This window comes from Rhinolophus sinicus, chromosome 3 (genome assembly GCF_057876585.1).
Source record: "Rhinolophus sinicus isolate RSI-liver-muscle chromosome 3, RSI-T2T, whole genome shotgun sequence".
NCBI lineage: Eukaryota > Metazoa > Chordata > Mammalia > Chiroptera > Rhinolophidae > Rhinolophus > Rhinolophus sinicus.
In genome coordinates, this window is record NC_142503.1 from 140,432,882 (window position 1) to 140,451,305 (window position 18,424).

The following is an 18,424-nucleotide window of genomic DNA, read 5'->3' on the forward strand; positions in this document are numbered from 1 at the left end:
ATCCCTTCTGGATTAGTAGCAGCTATAAAACTGGACAAGATATATTAAGCAACTGTATTCAAGCAGAGAAGGGAAACTTAAGCAGCTGAGCCCCACAATCAGCCAGTTTTCTGTGGTGTAAAGAGGCTGGAGTGCTGAGCTGAGAAGACAGATCATAGTGGGGAGCAGCTGAAGCAGGAATCTATGAGGTTGGGTATCAGAGAAGAGAGCTATTCAAAGAGCTATTCCAGAAATCTATGTGGGGTCACCACAAGTCCAGGGCAGTATATAATCAGAGCAAGACCACTTGATACTTACCAGATAGCAGTAGCTACACAATTGAGAATGGAAAATACATGCCAAAGGTCAACAAGTGTTGGCATAAAAGCAGTGCTAAGAGACATTGGGTTTCTGGGCCTGCCAAGATGGAGATCTTAACAACTGAGGCATCCAGCTGAAATACTAGAAAGACCATACCTTCGGAGTAGAACATGCCCTAAAGTAAGACCTACTCTAGACCTGCTCTAACATGCTCTGACAAGATTGTCAGGAGACACAATATGGAGCTTGACTCCTGCTAAGTTGGAACTTATAAAACTCTTTAGGCTTTCCATAGACATGAACTAACAAAACCAAACTAAGCCTATATACCCCTTAAAGTTGACCACTCAGTAACTGAAGTACCTGCTAAAACAAGAATCATCACTTTTCAGAAGATAACAGAATCCAGAATCTCTACAACATATGCACAATGTCCAGTATTCAATAAAAATTTACTAGACATGAAGACAAAAAGAATGTGATCCATCGTTTTAAAAATTTAACATGGCCTTTGTTATTTTTTATATTGTTACTTGTTGATGCATGTATTAAAATATGTTCAAAGATTAAACGAAAATGTCTTACGTGAGTGAACAGAGAATCTCAGCACAGACATGAAAATTATATAATGGGAATTCTAGAACTGCAAAGTACAATAACTGAAATGAAAAATTCGTTGGATGTGTTTAATAGCAGATTAGAGATGGCACTAGAATGAACTTGAAGACACAAATATAGTTGTTCTTTAAGTATTTGGAAATAGAAGATTGAAATGTTGAGACCCAGAAATATGGATTTGGGATTCATCAAATATTGAGTCCTCAAGATGCTCTCCACTCACCCCTAAAACATAAGCCTAAAGATTCCATCATGAAAGAACAATGATCATTGTTTCATTTACTTATTGAGTACCTAATATGTGTAGAGAACTGTTCTGAATACTGTGGATACAACAGTGACAAAGTCCCTGCCTTTATGGAACTTATATGTCAGAGGAAGAGATAGACAACTATTTTCTATAATTATAGTGATACATGCTATGAGAAAAATAAATCAGAATAAAGGAATAGTGATGGAAGTATTCTATTTTAGATAGCTTGATCAGGGAGGACCATTCTGACAGGTGGTGTGAGTACAAGCCATGTGAATATCCTGTGCAACACTATCCAATGGAAATATAATGCAAACCAATTTAAAATTTTCTAGTATCCACATTTAGAAAACCGATGAAATTTTCCTATTTGACCGATATATTAGAAATATTACCATTTTAACATGTAAACAATATAGGATACTATTAATGAGATATTTTCTTTTGTACTAAATCTGAAATCTAGTGTATATATTTACATTTACAGCACATCTCAATTTGGACACTAAATTGTCATTGGAAATATGATTGGTATTTAGAATTCAATTAATTTATAGTTAAGTATATTCACATAGTCATGTTCCAAGCACGCTTAAAAAGTTTTCCAATAACTGAATCAAGTATTAAGTTCTTTCAATAGACTTTACTTTTTATGGCAGTTTTAGGTTCACAGCAAAATTGAATAGAAAGTACAGAGTCCTCCCCTCCCCCAGCTTTCCCCACCATCAACATCCTGCACCAGTATAGAATTGTAACAATTGATAAACCAACATTGACACATTATCAACCAAAGTTTTTGTTCCCATTAGTATTCACACTTTGTATTGTACATTCTATGGGTTTGGACAAATGTATAATGACATATATTCACTATTATAGTGTCATGCAGAATAGTTTCACTTCCCTAAAAGTCACTTGTGTTTCACTTATTCCTCCTTCCTAGCCCTAAACCCCTGGCAACCACTGATATTTTCATAGTTTTGCTGTTGCCAGAATGTCATATACTTGGAATCATACAGTATATAGCCTTTTTGGAGTGGCTTCATTCATTTAGTAATATGCATTTAAGATTCCCCCATGTCTTTTCATGGCTTGATAAACTCATTTCTTTTTAATTGAATTATATTCCATTGTGTGGCTGTACCAGTTTGTTTATCCATTTACCTACTGAAGGACATCTTGGTTGCTCCAAGTTTTGGCAATTATGAATAAAGCTGCTATAAACATTTGTGTGCAGGTTTTTGTCTGGACATAAGTTTTCAACTCCTTTGAGTTAAAAATACCAAGCTTTTTACTGTAGTAAAATACACACAAAATTTACCATTATACATTTACATTTAAAGTGTACAATTCAGTGTCATTAAATACATCCACAATGTTGTGCAGCCATCACCAGTGTCTAGTTCCAGAACTTTTTCATCACTCCAAATGGAATCCATGTTAAACAGTCACTCAAGTATCAATTTTAAATTTTAAATTAAAATCAAACAAAATTAAGTTCCTCAGTCACACTAGCCACATTTCAAGTGCTCAGTAGCTGTACACGGCTAGTGGCTACTGAATAGCACAGGTCTAGTGGAAGAAAATTGGAGGCAGAGGAAACAATAAATACAAAGCCCTTGATAAACTTTTTCAAAGAACAGTTAGTTAGCCAGTATGACTGGAGTACAAAGAGCAAGTGGTAGGGAATGCAGTTAGTGAAGTAGCCAAGAGTCAGCGGATGAGGGTCCTTGCCTATCATAGTCAAGACTAGATTTTAACGGTGGTGGAAAATTAACAAAGAAGTTTAAAATGATCACTCTGGCTACTGTGTTGGAAAGATTAAAGGAGGTCCAAGAATGAAGAAGTAAGACTCTAAAGGCTGTGACGGTATTCCAGGTGAGAGATGATCTTTCTTGAACTACAAAGGTAGCTGAGGTGATGAGAAGTGTTTGGATTCAGGATATATTTTGAAGGTTTAGTTTATTGAACTTACAATGAATTTGACGTTAGATATGAGAAATAAAAACCGTATTCTGTGAAGTGGAGAACACAGAGAGTAGCAGGTTTGAATTTAATTTTGACTGTATTAAGTTTGAGATGGTCATTGCCATCAAGTTATTGCAATACTGGAGCAAAATGACAGCTTTTGGTATTTCAATATTATGACTATTACTTCCTAGTTGTAATAACAGTAACAAAAATGTAACTCATAGAGATAGAATTAATGTAAGAATGGATTGTGAGGTGCATATGCTCCATATACTCTGGAATAGAGACCTACTGAAAAACTATTGAAGATCCAAGTTACTTCTATGGCATTACTTAGTGAACATCCTATTTCATTAATGTTTTCACATAGCAATAGTTTTGAATAATTTATAAGCCATGCATGTCACTAGTTTTTTGCATTACATTTTTCCCCCAGTGGCTACTGCTTTACATCTAAATATACTTAAGACTTTTTTTAAGTTTGTATTTTTAAACCTTTATCTTATTCTAAAATCTTGGACAGGGTTGTTACTGAAGCTTAATGGCATTAACTACCACTTAAGGATCAAGAAAAACACTGCTAAATGTTTTCCATAAATAATCTCATTTGATCTTCACAACAATCCACTTAGATGTTGCAGAAGAGACTAGGAGAAAGAGACCATTGGATGTAAATGACTGAGGTGAAAAAGAGAACAAAACACAGTTATCCTCTGTGAAAAAATGGTGTTAAAATGTTAAATTGCAAAAGCATTTAGGCTTACTACCAGCAACATTTCTCAAGTTAGTATCTACTTTTCTCAGCTTAGTATCTTCTAGCCATAGAACAGTGGGATGTGGTCTAATGAGCAGGAAGACTTGATTGTATTTCTTACTAGCTGATTGTGACTGTCTTTATATAAGTATCTTCTCCCCTCTCCTTTTAAAAAAAAAACTTAAGTGTCTTCAACTGAAGAGTGAGGAGACTATTACCACCTATTCTACCTTTCTCACAGGGTTGTTGAGAGAATCAAAATGCATGTAAATGCATACAAAAGTGCTTTGTCAATGGCATATTTTACTTAAGTTTTAGAAGAGTTGAAGGTATTAAATTACTACTTGGAACTTTTTTTTAGGAATTTTTTTTATTTGATTTAAGAATTATTGTAGTCATCAATTGGGGTAATTGTTTAGTTTATATTCTATTGTTTTCCATGATACACACTAGATAATCAATAACCATTTGTTGATTTCCAGTTGGTTTTTCAGGAATCTATTATTTTGTGGACTATTACCAGTTCTGCATGCTGCATTCGATGGACTCTCAATAAACGTCGCAGAACATTCTTGTACTAGGAAGATTTAGGATGCAAATAACTCAGAGCTCTGACAGGATCTCTAGTATATGCCTTTCAGAAGACAACCTACCTGCTTCACACTTTGAAAAAGAAACAAACAGATACACAAGCGTTCTCAGCGTACCTCTCAACCTCATCTCTCTCCACTATCCTCCCCTCATCTCTATTCCCTAGTAGCGCACAGAACTATTTGCTCAACTGCTCAACACAATCTTGTGTTTGGACCTTCCCATTTGTTGTTTGCTTTATTGTTTACACACACTTCCTCTGTAGCATCCGCTCTTCCTTTCTGTCTCATTTAGACGTCATCTCATGAGAGCCTTCCAGACTCCCTTACAGACACTCCTGATATGTCAATAACTTTCTTGTAGTCTATCACTGTATTTAAATTGTTTACTTGTCACCTTCAATAGACTGTGAACTCTGGGAAGGCAGGGTCCAGTCACTGTTGCTCAGTGTTGTGTCTCTCGCATATACTAGTATGGGCCTAACACATTGTGGTTTTTCAATAAACATTTCTTGATTGAATTATGAGTGAACGGAGTTTTAGTAAACATAATGCTCTTCCAACCACTAGGCTTGGTTTACTGATATTTCACTAAGACTGGACGCTCCGGATTGATACATTTTCACCCAGGGAGGTTGATCATCCTTTGATCCAGGCCTGCAGGTGGAAACCCATCTGTCTGTATCTGATTTCTCAGCAGAACCACCGCTGACATGGCGTGGAGATGAAGGGCGTGGGCTTGTAAGACAGATCTAGGAGCAATTGCTATGTCTTCTAGGCAGTGAGTTGGAAAGAAGGTCTTATGGGCCACCGGGATCCCAGGAAAGACGAAGAAGAAGGATTCGTCTTACCCTCACCTCCGGCTGCGCTCTCCACACACCACCTCTGCCAGCGCGCCAAGCCGTTAGTCCCACCCCCTCCTACTCGGCTCCACCCACCTGGCGCGCCCGCGTTACTAAAACCCTAGCCGCCGGAGTGCGCGACGCATTCCTAAGCCCCGCCTCCGGGGCGAGGGCGCGCTCCCCCTCCCAGCTCTGCCTAAGCAATTCCGTTAGTAGCAGGAGGAAAAACCGTCCTTCGGGTCCCCGCCTCTCCACTCTTAACGCTTTACTCCCTACTCCCCCTGCGACCACTACACAGCCAGCTACGGAGGCCCCTAAAGTACAAATATCCCCCAGGCCCTTGGCGTATCCAGATAGGTTTTGTTATTGTTATTCCATCTGGTCCTAAGGCCCTGCATTGAATTTTTGTCAGGAATATCGGGCTCGCGAGTTTCTTCCGGCGGCAGGAACTCCAACGCTCTTCACGGAAGTAAAACTTGTTTTTTCTTTCTTTCTTTTTTTTCTTTTCTTTTTTTTTTTTTTGCCGCTGTGGCCGCCCCGCATTCCTTCCCTCCCACCTCGCGGAATTGTGGCGGGAGGGGGAGGAGGAAGTTAAAGCGCCTGCGCGCAGAGGCCGCTTTCCATCCGGGTCCCTGTCCGTGCGGTGCAGCAGGTCGGTAGGCGGGAAATGGCGACTGGCTGAAGGAGCTGGTTCTGTTGCTGCTGCGGGCTAAGCGGGAAAGACACCACACATTGCGCAGTCGGGACCATCGCCGGAGCCTGAAGACACTTCTCTGTCGTCATAGTTAGGTAATCCCCCTCGTCCAGACACTGCCGCTGCTCCCAACCCTAGTCTTCCTCCTCTTCCAGGGCCGTGTGCCGGGATCTCCTCCCCTTCTCAACCGGGTACTCCAGCGGCTCCCGCGCCTTGGTAGGCATGCACTCTTGGCGCCTCGTACGTCCGCGGTGTGGAGACGCTCTTCTCTGGACTTTCCTCTGGGAACAGAAAGGCAGCTCACTTCCCGCCAGCTTCAGCTCTCAGGCTGCGCGGCCTGTGTTGTGATTTCTGGGGTTAGATTTCACTTCGCTACCCACCCCCACCCCAATCTCACGTTCCTAGTCCCAAACCCTGTGGTCTGTCTGGGTAATTGGGTTAGATCAGCTTTTCTAACCTTGGCCCACCTGATGTTTTCAATATTTCATTCTTTCTAGTAAGGTGCTTTTAGGGGGGCGTTGCTCTCAGTTTTTATAAACACCTTTTGGGGATCTGGAAGAAGAGAGTTCACTAAGTTCTGTTTATTTTCTGTACTGTTAAGATGTTGAGTTGACATTGTTTTTCAAAGCAATAGTGATAGTAATGAACAACCCATGTGGAAGGCCTCTGGTTTCCGTAGTGGTCAATTAAGGATGAATCTTACCGTCTGTAGTGTTCTGCGCTTTCTTTGAGTATTACGTTGCCAGTATGGATGTTTACTTTTGCATTCTTGACTCGAATTCCGTGGTAAATAATTGTGTAAGTAAATTGTGTTTATTTACTTCTCAGCCTAGTGGTGGCTGGATGTGTGATGATGTTAAGCACTTTAGCGTACCTTAGGGAAGCCTAAAGAGATGCTGCTCGTAAACTGCCCTAAGGTCCTAAAATGAGATGTACTTACAGTTAGATGTTCCTCCAAGGCAGGGATCTAGCTTTCTAATGCTAATAAAGCAATACCAAGATTACTGCCCAACATATAAGTGTACAAATTAGGGACTTAAATGATTGATTTATCTTCATTATTTTCAGATTGTAGGTTTTTAAATATGTTGTCTTTCCATTCTTTGACAGGTTTAAATTTTTGTTTGTTGTCCATCTGTTAAAGCAAGGAAATAGCTAGTTAAAGCTAGTTTTATTCCTTTTTTTTTACATTACAGATCAATTGTCTATGAATATAGAGAAGTAATAAAGAGGCTGTTGGTGTTTTTCAGAATTTGTTTTCTGATCTTGTTGAATTTTGGGGCCTTTGTAGTTAGTTTTTTTTAGCTAGTCAAATTAAGTTTTTAAAATGTTCATATTTCATATCATTTGATCTTTATAACTCAAAGGCTTCTAGATCTCTAGGTCCAGTTTAAAAGACTTTGCTGTTGTTAGCACCTTAGGATTAAATTTCATTAATAAACAGGAACATACAAACATCATTATAGTCATCATTTGATGTATTTCCCTCCAAGGTCATAAAGAAAGTCAAGGCAAAATGTAGCTCTTATGTGAAGCAGTCATTTAGGATTGAGTTGCACTTCATACTTATTTTCTAGGACCAAAAAATCGGGAATGGGAAGTGGAGGTGAGGGCATGTTGAATACTGGCTGAGCCAATTTGCTTAAAAAGTAGGGCCAAATATGTGACTTTAAAAGGTTGTAAAATAAATTATTGGTCTAGTATAGGCTTTGTCTGTACTTCAGTAACCTTTTTGGGTAGTTCATAAGCGTTAATATTTTTAATACAATTTGGTTTACAGGTAGCTGAGTGAACATTGTGTGTGGACTTTGTCTTCAAGAATTTACCCAAATTGTTTTAATTCTACATTCATGTAGTACCTGCGCTCTTCTTATGCTCTAAGTGGTATAGATCTTAACCTTTGTGAATTTGTAGCTATATAGAAATTCCTAATACGATTAGAAAACCAAATAGGATTGGTATATTTTATAATACTCCAATCTACGTAGAGCTAGTAATGTTATTTTTTCCACTGTTAAGAAATTAAGAATTAGGAAAGTTCTACCTTTCCCAAATTTATCTAACTATTCTCACATTTGAAATTTCTGGTCAAGAGGTTGCTTCACAAGATTATTATATAGCAGAATCTATTCAGTTCTGGTTTAAAAAAACTTGGACCTGTTATTCAGAAGAGTACAGGACTCCAGACTCGTAACTGTGGAATTAATTGCAGATTGAATAAAATGGTATTAACTTATCTCAGTCATAGGAGACTGTGCTTTGGACTAATGTGATATAGAATAAAGTGTATATCAGAATTCAAAATAAACACTATCTAATTATATTTGTAATTTACCAAGTTGTGAAAGTGTAAGGTAGAAAAGACACTTTAAGTGATAAATATCAAATATGCTGAGAAGACCTCATATATGGTGTGCTCTAAGTAATTCTTCTGGGTAGATTAAAAACTTACCATTTAACTGGATTAGCTATAGGCAGTCATTTGCTCTACTTCGAAGATGAGAAGATTTAACAGATGCAGGATTTATAATGAAACTATACAACTGCAGTTTTAGTTTCCACTTAATTGATATTTGCCATGAGATATATATCTAAGCCAGACATATATTCACAACTGGTTGTATGACTACATTAATTTTTAATTTAAACTGTATTAAATTGTAATTGGATCTACATTACAAATAGTTAAACTAGGTGGTTGACTGTGAGGTATAATTTGAGAATTGCCAGTGTCAAACTTTATTTGTGTCTCTCCTGTGTGTTATGGAATTCTTTCTAAAATATTCTGTTTAAAATCACAAATTCTCTGAAAGAGAAACTTTAAAATACTGTGTTTTATTGACAGTATTGGCGCAGATTAATTTATCAAATAAATTTGCTATGCCTGTACAAACCAGGCGAGGGTTCAGAGGCAGTGGCATACAGAAGTAAGCTTTTATAATAGGTGTGTGGCATGTAGGAACATTGCCTAGGGGAGAAAGATACAGTGGGGGTAGAGTCATAGTTTGAAGCTCGGCCCTCTTGGGGTCCTTTGGGAATCTTGCGAAACTGACAGTAATGATGGGTGAGACTAAGTGTGGTCCCAGGAATAATCGTAGGACCTTACGGACAAGTAGATTTATAGATTTAGCCAGCCCTTTTCTATCCTTCATCTGTAGGTCCCCCAGTTAGTTTGGTATTTTTAGAAGAGTGAAGAGAAATACTGAAATGCCATTGAAAAAACAGTGTTGTAAAATATTTACATAAAAAGTCTTTTAACTTTAATATAAGGTCACAGTAGGCCGGTTGACTGTATTACTGACCCCATGTTTTATGGTATTCATAGGCTCTCCTATATTAATTTAAGGAGATTGTAGAAAAGGAAGTATGTCTAGATTAAACATGAATCATCAGTGCTTTGATTTGAGGTTCTAGCAATCAGGTTTTCATAATATCTATAATACTTTTAGGACAGGAAATGTGTTTATTACTTTGATTAAAGAAAAACAAAACTGTTCCATTGAAAGGCATTTGAATACTTTATAAATAATTGGGATTAATATTTAATAATAGTAGTTTATACAGTTAGGGAGAATGTTTTCTTTCTTTGGACTAAATACTTTTATATTGAGAAATTGGGAACTAAAACAGCAGAGACATTGCTAAAAAAAAGGGGGAAGATTGAGACCTTGTTAGCAGCATAACCTGATATTTTCAGTTTCTCATGTTGACCAGTGAAAGTAATCTTTAGGAATTTAAAAGCACATTTTATTAAAAGTATATTCTTTGTTAAATAAAAATACCAGATTACACAAGTATCTTTTTAGTTGAGAAAAAACTATGATTCTTTATTTTAGTAATATTTGCTTTCTTCCTGGTATTTCCCAAATATGTATGATTATCCTATTGAATTGAAAATTATTAATCTCTCATTGACCTTACAAGTACCTGCTTTAATGTATTTTGTTCCATAAGATAATTATACAATCCTGTAATTTTGGTGTACTGATAATAATTATTTGAAAAATACAGTCATATTTCAATCATGCATTTTTTTCCTTCATTGGGAATATACCCTTTTATTTTATTTTTTTTCAGTAGTAGCAAACACAATGGCACTTTTGTTAGAGAATTATGATTATACCTCATCTTTGACTAGTAGCTTAAAAACTCACTCTCCATAAACCTTATCTTCAGTTTAATCTGTCATGATGATTAGTTTTTCCTTGGTAGTTAGTGATAAGAGTAGTGGGGAATTATTGCATATATTCAGTGCAAATTTATTTGGGGTAATGGCCTTGATGTTTTGCTTCATAATTCTATAATTTTTCGTTAATATCTATTTTTCTTTGTCAGTATTTCATGATTCTTATCAAATTAATGTGTTCTGAGGATTTCAGATTTCTGCTGGGCTGAGAGTAAGTTTCATATAAAATTAATTTTCTTTAAATAGAAGTTTTTGTCAAAAAAAAAGTATAAATAAGTAGGTATATCTCTCCCATGTCCAGTTTTGGTGAGAATTACTAAATAAAAAGAACTTTTAGGAAAATTATGCTGAAATTATATTTGTTTCAGTCTTTAATTTTTCTTCTTTAGTCTATCCAATAAGTACATTGTGACCTGTATGTATACAGGTGATCCCAGTAAATTTAAAAAGTGTGTATGTTGGAATATATATATTATAGAAAGGTTAGTAATAAGAAAAAAATGGTAGACTGGAGTGACGAGTTTTCTATGTGCTTTTTGAAGGGAAAAAAATGTTTCTCATGAATATTATGGTACTCAGTTCTTATAAATTCATAACCTGTATTTTTGCTAAAATAACACATTGTTATAAAGTTTTATTGGTATGAATTTCTTTCATACCATGTAATAGAATGCTCTTTTTTGCAAGATGTTTAAATTATATTTACTGGAGGTTGTTAATACATCTCCAAATTACTGTTCTTTTAAAGCTTAGGTTAAAGAAATACAGGTATGTTTTCAGCAGGACATACTGTCTCATTCTGTCCATAACAGATACCGGCTCTGCCCTAATGGAGTTTCTATTAAGGACATACAAGATCTTAAGTTGGTGTACTAATCCTATTTTAGCACGTATATCTGAATGATTGTGCCTTAAATGTTCTCAGTGATCAGCAGACTGAGTAATGCCATCTTTAAAATATCAATTCATATTTTCATGAGTGTTTTAGGCATTACTAACCTAACAGCCCACATATTTTTCTCTAGTGAAAATTAATTGATCATGGTTATAGAAAAAATATTTGGGGGGGGGGTGTTGTTCATTGAAGAAAACTTTAAGAGGAAAAAATAACCTATGATTTTATCAACCTGACTCAGCTTCTCTCTCATTTTTTGTATGTACCCTATATTTTGGCAAATTTTTTTGTTCATAAGTTTATTTAGTAGTTCCTGAAGAATCCTATAATATTAACTAATAAAAAGAGAATCATACATCAAAAGTAATAATGATGCAAAAGGACCACTTATCTTGACCACACACTTTGTTGGAAAGGATTCGATGAAAAGCATCTTCCTGTCTTGAAGTTGATGCTTTATGTAATACTCCTCTACTTACTCCTGCCCTAGTTGACTTTTGAATTTTATTAGCTGATAAGTAGGAGGGATAGAAAAATCTCTTCTTTCTCTGAAGTCGTTTAATGAAGGCTTAAGAGAATAGTGGAGAGTAAAAGTGGACAGTTGCCATACCTGAAGCTGTTGATTTCAGATTAGTCAGGCTAGAAATATAGGTAGTGAAACGGATGCTGACACTTTTGAAAATGTCACTTGGTGTCAATGAAGGCAATGATTTTCAGCCTTTTCTTTCACAAATATAACTTTTTAATATAAATTCAGTAGTGATACCATTTGTAATATAGTCTAAATGAACAAACCCATAGAAATTTAGCTAGAAGAAACCAAAGGGGTCACCTATTCCAATAATATCTTTATTTTATTAATGATGAACCATTCTGAAGACTTTTTTAACTACATATAGTAAATGTTTGTCTTAATTAGGGTGCTTTGGGATGAGTTATATATGATAAAAGGATGCAAACAGCTCAGATTAATTAATGACTCATCTCCCACTTTGACAACTTTTTTTAATATAAAATTTACATGTAGTGAAATGCACAGGTCTGTTGTCCAATAATTTCTTTTGCTGTTGAGGAAATGAAGTGCTAGAATGATTGCATGACTTAATCAATGTCACAGCTAACTAATGATAGGTTTACAACTGGTGCCTCCTAGTCAGAGGTTATTCCTCTAGTAACTCCCTCAGGAGCCTACTCCAGAAGCTTACATGCATATATTCTTTATATAGACAAGTTATAATTTACATATGCCTAAATTTTATGGCAAAACCCAGACTGTTGCCTTTAAAGTTTCTGATCTTACAATTTTTTTTATATTTATTACCCACTTTTTTGTTTCCCTCTTATTCCCTTCATTCAGCAAACATTTTGTGAAAATGTATATTCGGTTAGTCCTAGGTAATTTTAAGAATCCTTCATATACAATGTGCTCTTTTGTTTTAATAGGAATTTATACACTCAACACCACAGTAGCAAATTATCAACTGAGTTTTCCTTGTATCATTATTATAATCTTGTTAACACAAGACAATTTGCAACCCTAATTGTTTGCTTCAAATATTGTTTGGGATCAGGAAATCTTATGAGGAAGGAACATTCTTGGTTTTATTTATAGGCTCTTTTTTGTGAGCAAGAATTGATTACTACTGTGAGGATTGTTTTATGTTTCAGTGAGCCTTCCTTTCTCTCTCTCTCTCTCTCTCTCTCTCTCTCTCTCTCTCTCTCTCTCTCTCTCATCCTCTGGTCTCTGAGGGAAATGAGAAAAAGGATGTTCAGTTCAACAAAGATTGAATTATCTTGTGTGCCAGGTCACTGGAATTACAGATACCATCTTTGCCTTCAAGACTCTTACAGTCGAGTGCCATTAAAGACAGATTATTTCAGTGTGACTTGTTAAGAGCTAAGATAGAGATAATCACAGGTCTACACAGGCTTGAGGATGTGGAAATGGAAGTGGTTACTTAACTATTGGGGAGCGTGATACCTGGGCTGAGCTTTAAATGATGAGGATAAGAATTAGTTGAAAGAATGTTTGAGGTAAAGAGAAAAGCAGAAGCATGATACTGCACAGTTTGGGCAGGAAACTTTTTACTGGAGTGCAAAGAACGAGACAGCAAATAGCAGTGAAAAAAGACTGAGAGGTAGCTCTTGTGGGATTTTATGTATAATGCCATAGTTCAGTCTTTATTTTGAAGGGAGTTGATAGGAAGGCACAGGCAGATTTGTGGAGTACAGAGGATGAGATTTAAAGGGGACAAGACAGAAATATTTCACAGGTAAAATTATCAGGATTTGGTGATTGACTGTAGGGCGGAAGGGAGAGGAAGAATGACTAGGATGTTTGGGATGGTTGCTGGCTTGATTGATTAGGTAGATGATGGTATTTGAAATCAAGAACATAGTAGTGGGAAAAATACAGTAAGAAAAGCAGGTTTGGGGATAGTAGGATGGGAAAAGTGAAATTCAGTTTGGGTAAGTTGAATTTGAGGTGCCAGGTGAAAATGTTGCAAAGGCTGTTGGATGTGAGTCTGAAATGTAGAGGTGGGAGAGGAGCTAGCAGATTTGTTGTAATTTGAAATGAACATTTGGAAGAGGCTCTTATTCCCCCCTTCTACCAATCCTTTTAACTGGGCTGCACGTAAATAGAAAGCAAACTTCATTGCCTAGTTTTAAATTGCTGAGCAATCAGCTTTTTCTATTCCTGAAATGAGATCTGGTTCAAATGTTGAAAAAGTGGAAATGTTTTTCGTTATATACTCTTTCTCCCCATTGTTATAAGTTCTTAGGCTTTAAAATGCTATGTTTGTTTTGTGATGTAATCTACTTAAATTGTATCATTTTCATTCATTAGTAGGTTTATTTCCCTAGTGTACTAATATCTTATTCTTTACTTGTTTTGGTCTATTATTACTGAGAAAAGAACTTAACTAGTAATGGAGCTCTTAAGAACCTAGAGGATGTGTGAAATTCTAACATAAATAGTAGGATTACCAAGATGAGGCTGTATATACATGTTTAAAACGCTTCCCTTTATATATTAAGTTTGGGTGATAGAATTAGGTTTTTGCAGATGTTCTGTAGGCAATTTCTGATCTCTCCTTGGGCCAATTAATATTTATTGTCTTTGGTTTTGGTATCAGGATACTGCTGACCTTATAAAATGAGTTGGGAAGTGCTCCCTTCGTTTCTGTTTTCTAGAAGAGTTTGTCGATTTGTGTTTTGTTATTTTTAAAGATGTTTGGTAGGATTCTCCAGTGAAGCCATTTGGGCCTGGTGTTTACTATGTTGGAGGCTTCTTCTATAGTTTCATTTTGAAAAATGATATAGTGATGATCAGGTTATCTATTCTTGAGCTTTGGTGTTTTATATTTTTTGAGGAATTTGATCATTTTATCTAAAGTATCGAATATATGGGTGTCAAGTTGTTTGTTCCATTATTTTTCTTTTAATGTTTGTAGGAGGTGTAGTGATGTTCATGTTTCCATTCCTGACATGGTAATTTGTGTCTTGTTCCTTTTTGTAAATCTATTTTGCTAGATAGAGGTTTTTCAATTTACGGAGCTTTTTAAAAAAGTCACCTTTTGGTTTCATTTTTTGTTTTTAAATCTCATTGATTTTTGGTTCTGTTGAATGATTTGTCTCTTAACAGGGGTTGTATTTTCTTTTTTTGTGAATCTTGCCGTGTTTTATTGAATCTTGGATGTCATGAATAGGGCAGTAAAGACTGAGTACATAGTATTTATACCTGGAAAATTGTATATTTGGACTTTTAGTGTAGGGGCTGGAGTAAAGCTTTTTTGGAGTAAAGATTTTGTTGTTGCAAAGAATACCTTAAGTGGCTTCAGATTTCTCTAGTGTGACTTTGTGCTTAGGCTAAAAGTTTGAAGTATGGGGAAGTATTCCTTGGTTTTCCTGTTGACTCAGTTTTTGTCTTTCTCTGTGTGCCTGTGCCTCTGTGGAATCTAGATGCTCCTGACCCTCTCCCAGTGGTAGATGGTGGTTGTGTCATCAGAGCTTGACAGCTGGTGGTAGAGTCAGCAGCGTCTCTGTTGTCCTGTCCAGCCCCAGTCTTGGGGTGGCCCTGTGTGTGGGCATCGGGAGTGAGGCATCGCGGTGATCTTGGCCCTCTGTGCCAAAGCAGGCCTTGTGTCTTTTTCTGGTTTCGTTTGGAAGAGTTTCCTGAGCCTGCCTCAGTGGTAGGAGATCTCTAAGGGCATTGGTATAAGATCCTGGGCCCAAGATTATTTCCTGCCCTTTCCCTAGTGGTAAGGGCCTTCTGCTGTACCCCCATTCTTAATGATGTCTTCACTTGTGCCCTGGGGGTGTCTGTACTTGCTGCCCCTCCCCCAGCCTTAAAGTTTTTGTTCCTTAAGGGGAGAATGATCTGATTGGGGCTTTGAATCCCCCCCTCCCCATAATAGAGCCTGCTCCCCCTTGCAGCCTAGCACCATAGAGGAGGACTCTCCAGTCTCATGTTCCCATATTGTGAGTGCTGGGGGAGGTCTGGGGTGAAGGTCCTACAAATAGATTTGGAGTCCTGTCGTGTCTGTAGTTCCCGGAACCACATGCTTCTGCTAGCCCACTTTACCTTTAGGTGTTTATTAACAATTTTAAATGAATTCTTTTATCTGCTTTTATGGCACCACTGTCTCTTCACTTGCTCTGCCACAGGTGAGCCAGTGCTTATATCCTTTCTCCCATAGGAAGGGCTTGTCTTGGATCTTTATTTGGTTGCCTTAAGTTCTCAGCTGTCTGATGGATTGAAGAGAAGTTTAGTTTTGTAGTTTATCCAAGTTGTTGTTAGGCATTTTTTTCTAGCTTTCTGTTGTGTGGGCAGAATTCAATAAAGTGATCTTTAGGCAAAACTCCAGTTAGTCAGAGAAGCTCTCTTTTCTGGAGCCATAGTTTGTAATTCCGTGACTTCTTTGACCTCAGGTTCCTTGGGATAAATTCCCTTGCTTTCTTTGATTTAGACTAAAGGAAAGCATTCACAATGGCTAAATTGATAGTAAAAAAAGAAAAAAAGAATAATTCCCCAACTGGTCCTAGTTTGCTTTTTTTCTCTTCCCTAAACACTGGTTTTCCTCTAACTATGTTGTGTTCAGTGTCTCCTACAGTTTTTGTTGTCTTTTCCTAGAACGTCTCTTTCTCCCAACCCTGCTTATCCTTCCAGTCCATTTCCTGTTATGAAATGGCCCAGAAAAGCCAGGTATATACGGAGCTTTTTAATCCAGCATTTATATGAAATATTTCTGTACTTTATATAACTGACTTTTATTACTTTATAATCCTTTTTTTTTTGCAGTTTATTTTGTCATTTCTTATAAGAACTAAATATTTAAAAGGCAGAATAGGAGGGCAATTTTTACTTGGTCCCCTTTCATATACTTCATTCCCCATTCTATCCTTTCCCTTTTCATTGTGGTTTATTTTAAAAGGGTTGGGGAATAAGGGATTTTGTTTTCTCATTCCAGAGACCCTGTTACTCACCCTATTAGAAAACTTTATCTTGCACTCTCTTTAGTAGCTTGGAAAAAAGGATGGAGATCTACATTTTTTGTTGTTGTGGTCAAATACAGATAGTGAAATTAATTTCAGTCATTTTTAAATGTTTGGTTCAGTGGTGTTAAGTATATTCATCTTGTGCAGCCATTACCACTCTCTACACTGCCAGAACTTTTTCATCTTCCCAAACTGAAACTCCGTATCTATTAAACAATAACCTGCTTTTTTGCCTCCTTCTCCTAGGCTCTGACAACCACTATTCTACTTTGTCTCTGAATTGGACTACTCTAGTTACCTTATATAAGGGAAATCATACAATAGTTGTCCTTTCATGACTGACTTATTTTACTTAGCCAGCATAATGTCCTCAAGGTTCATTAACATTGTAGCATTTTGCAGAATTTCCTTTCTTCCCCCACCTTCTTCCGCCTCGCCCCCTCCCCACGCCCACTCCAGTTCAAGCTGTTGTTTCTCAGTCTAGTTGTGTAGGATGCAGCTCCCTGGCCCTGCTGGTATTATGAGCCTGGTGCTCCCCCTCACCCCCCCCATCGGTAGGCCTCACACGGCAGCTCATAGCAGCTGACGGCTGCTCATGGCAGCACACAGCAGCCCATGCCAACTTCCGCCAGCTCACAGCAGCCCAGCTCCAGGGAGAGCTGTTGTTCACAGTCTTAGCTGTAGAGGGCGCAGCTCATTGGCCCATGTGGGACTCTTAACTGGCGACTTTGGGCGTTAGGAGCACGGCGCTCCAACCACCTGAGCCACCCGGCTGAATAATATGCCATCTTATGTATATACCACATTTTGTTTATCCATTCATCTGTCGATAGACACTTCTGATTCTACCTTTTGGCAGCTGTGAATAATGCTGCTGTGAATATGGTTATACAAATATCTGTTCGAGTCCCTCTTTCAGTTCTTTGGAATATATACGTAGAACTAGAATTGATAGATCATGTGATAGTTCTATGTTTAATTTTGTGAGAAACTGCCATAATATTTTCCACAGTGGCTGCACCATTTTGCATTCCCATCAGCTATGCACAAGGGTTCCAATTTCTACACATCCTCCCTGACATGCTTCTGTTTTTTTGTTTTTTTTAAATAATAGACCTCCAAGTGGGTGTGAAGAGGAATCTCGTGATTTTGATTTACATTTCCTTAATGATTAGTGATGTTTAGCATTTTTTCATGTGCTCATTTACCATTTGTATATTTTCTTTAAAGAAATGTCTGTTCAAGACTTTTGCCCATTTTTTGACATGTTGTTTTTGTTGTTGAGTTGTAGGAATTTTAAAAAATACATTCAGGATATTAACCTCTTATGAGCTATATTATTTATACATATTTTTTCTCATGTCATAGGTTGCCTTTTCACTCTGTTGATAGTGTCTTGGTGTACAAAAGTTTTTAATTTTGCTATAGTCCAGTATATCTTTTTATTTTCTTTTGTTGCCTGTGCTTTTGGCGTCATATCCAAGAATCATTGCCAAATCCAATGTCAAGAGATTTCCCCGTTTTCTTCTGAGTTTTATAGTTTTAGCTCTTAAGGTCTTTCATCCGTTTTGAGTTCATTTTTGCCTACGGTGTAAGGTAAGGGTCCGACTTTTTTTTTTTTTGACTTTTGGATATCCCAGTTTTCCCAGCACTAGAGATCTATAGTTTTAAAAGGCCTGGTGTTGAGGTACAGAATATATAGTGTTTTACATTGTGTAAAGTTTAGATTCTAAGGTTTTCAGTTATATAATAGGTAAAAATATGCTATAGGAGCTGACTTAGAACTCTACCCCCACCCCGTTTATAACATTTTTTTCTGTGA

General features: G+C 37.0%; 1 protein-coding gene across 3 annotated transcripts in view; it reads left to right on the top strand.

Annotated features, from left to right (window-relative positions):
* The first annotated feature begins 5,950 nt into the window (after positions 1–5,950).
* Positions 5,951–18,424, top strand: part of CTDSPL2 (CTD small phosphatase like 2) — an 88,166-nt gene continuing 75,692 nt past the window's right edge. For 2 of the 3 annotated variants that reach the window (XM_019725319.3, XM_019725320.3), the window contains exon 1: positions 5,951–6,117. The gene's annotated coding sequence lies outside the window, so the exon portion shown is untranslated. The other variant, XM_074327825.2, reaches the window with a different exon arrangement.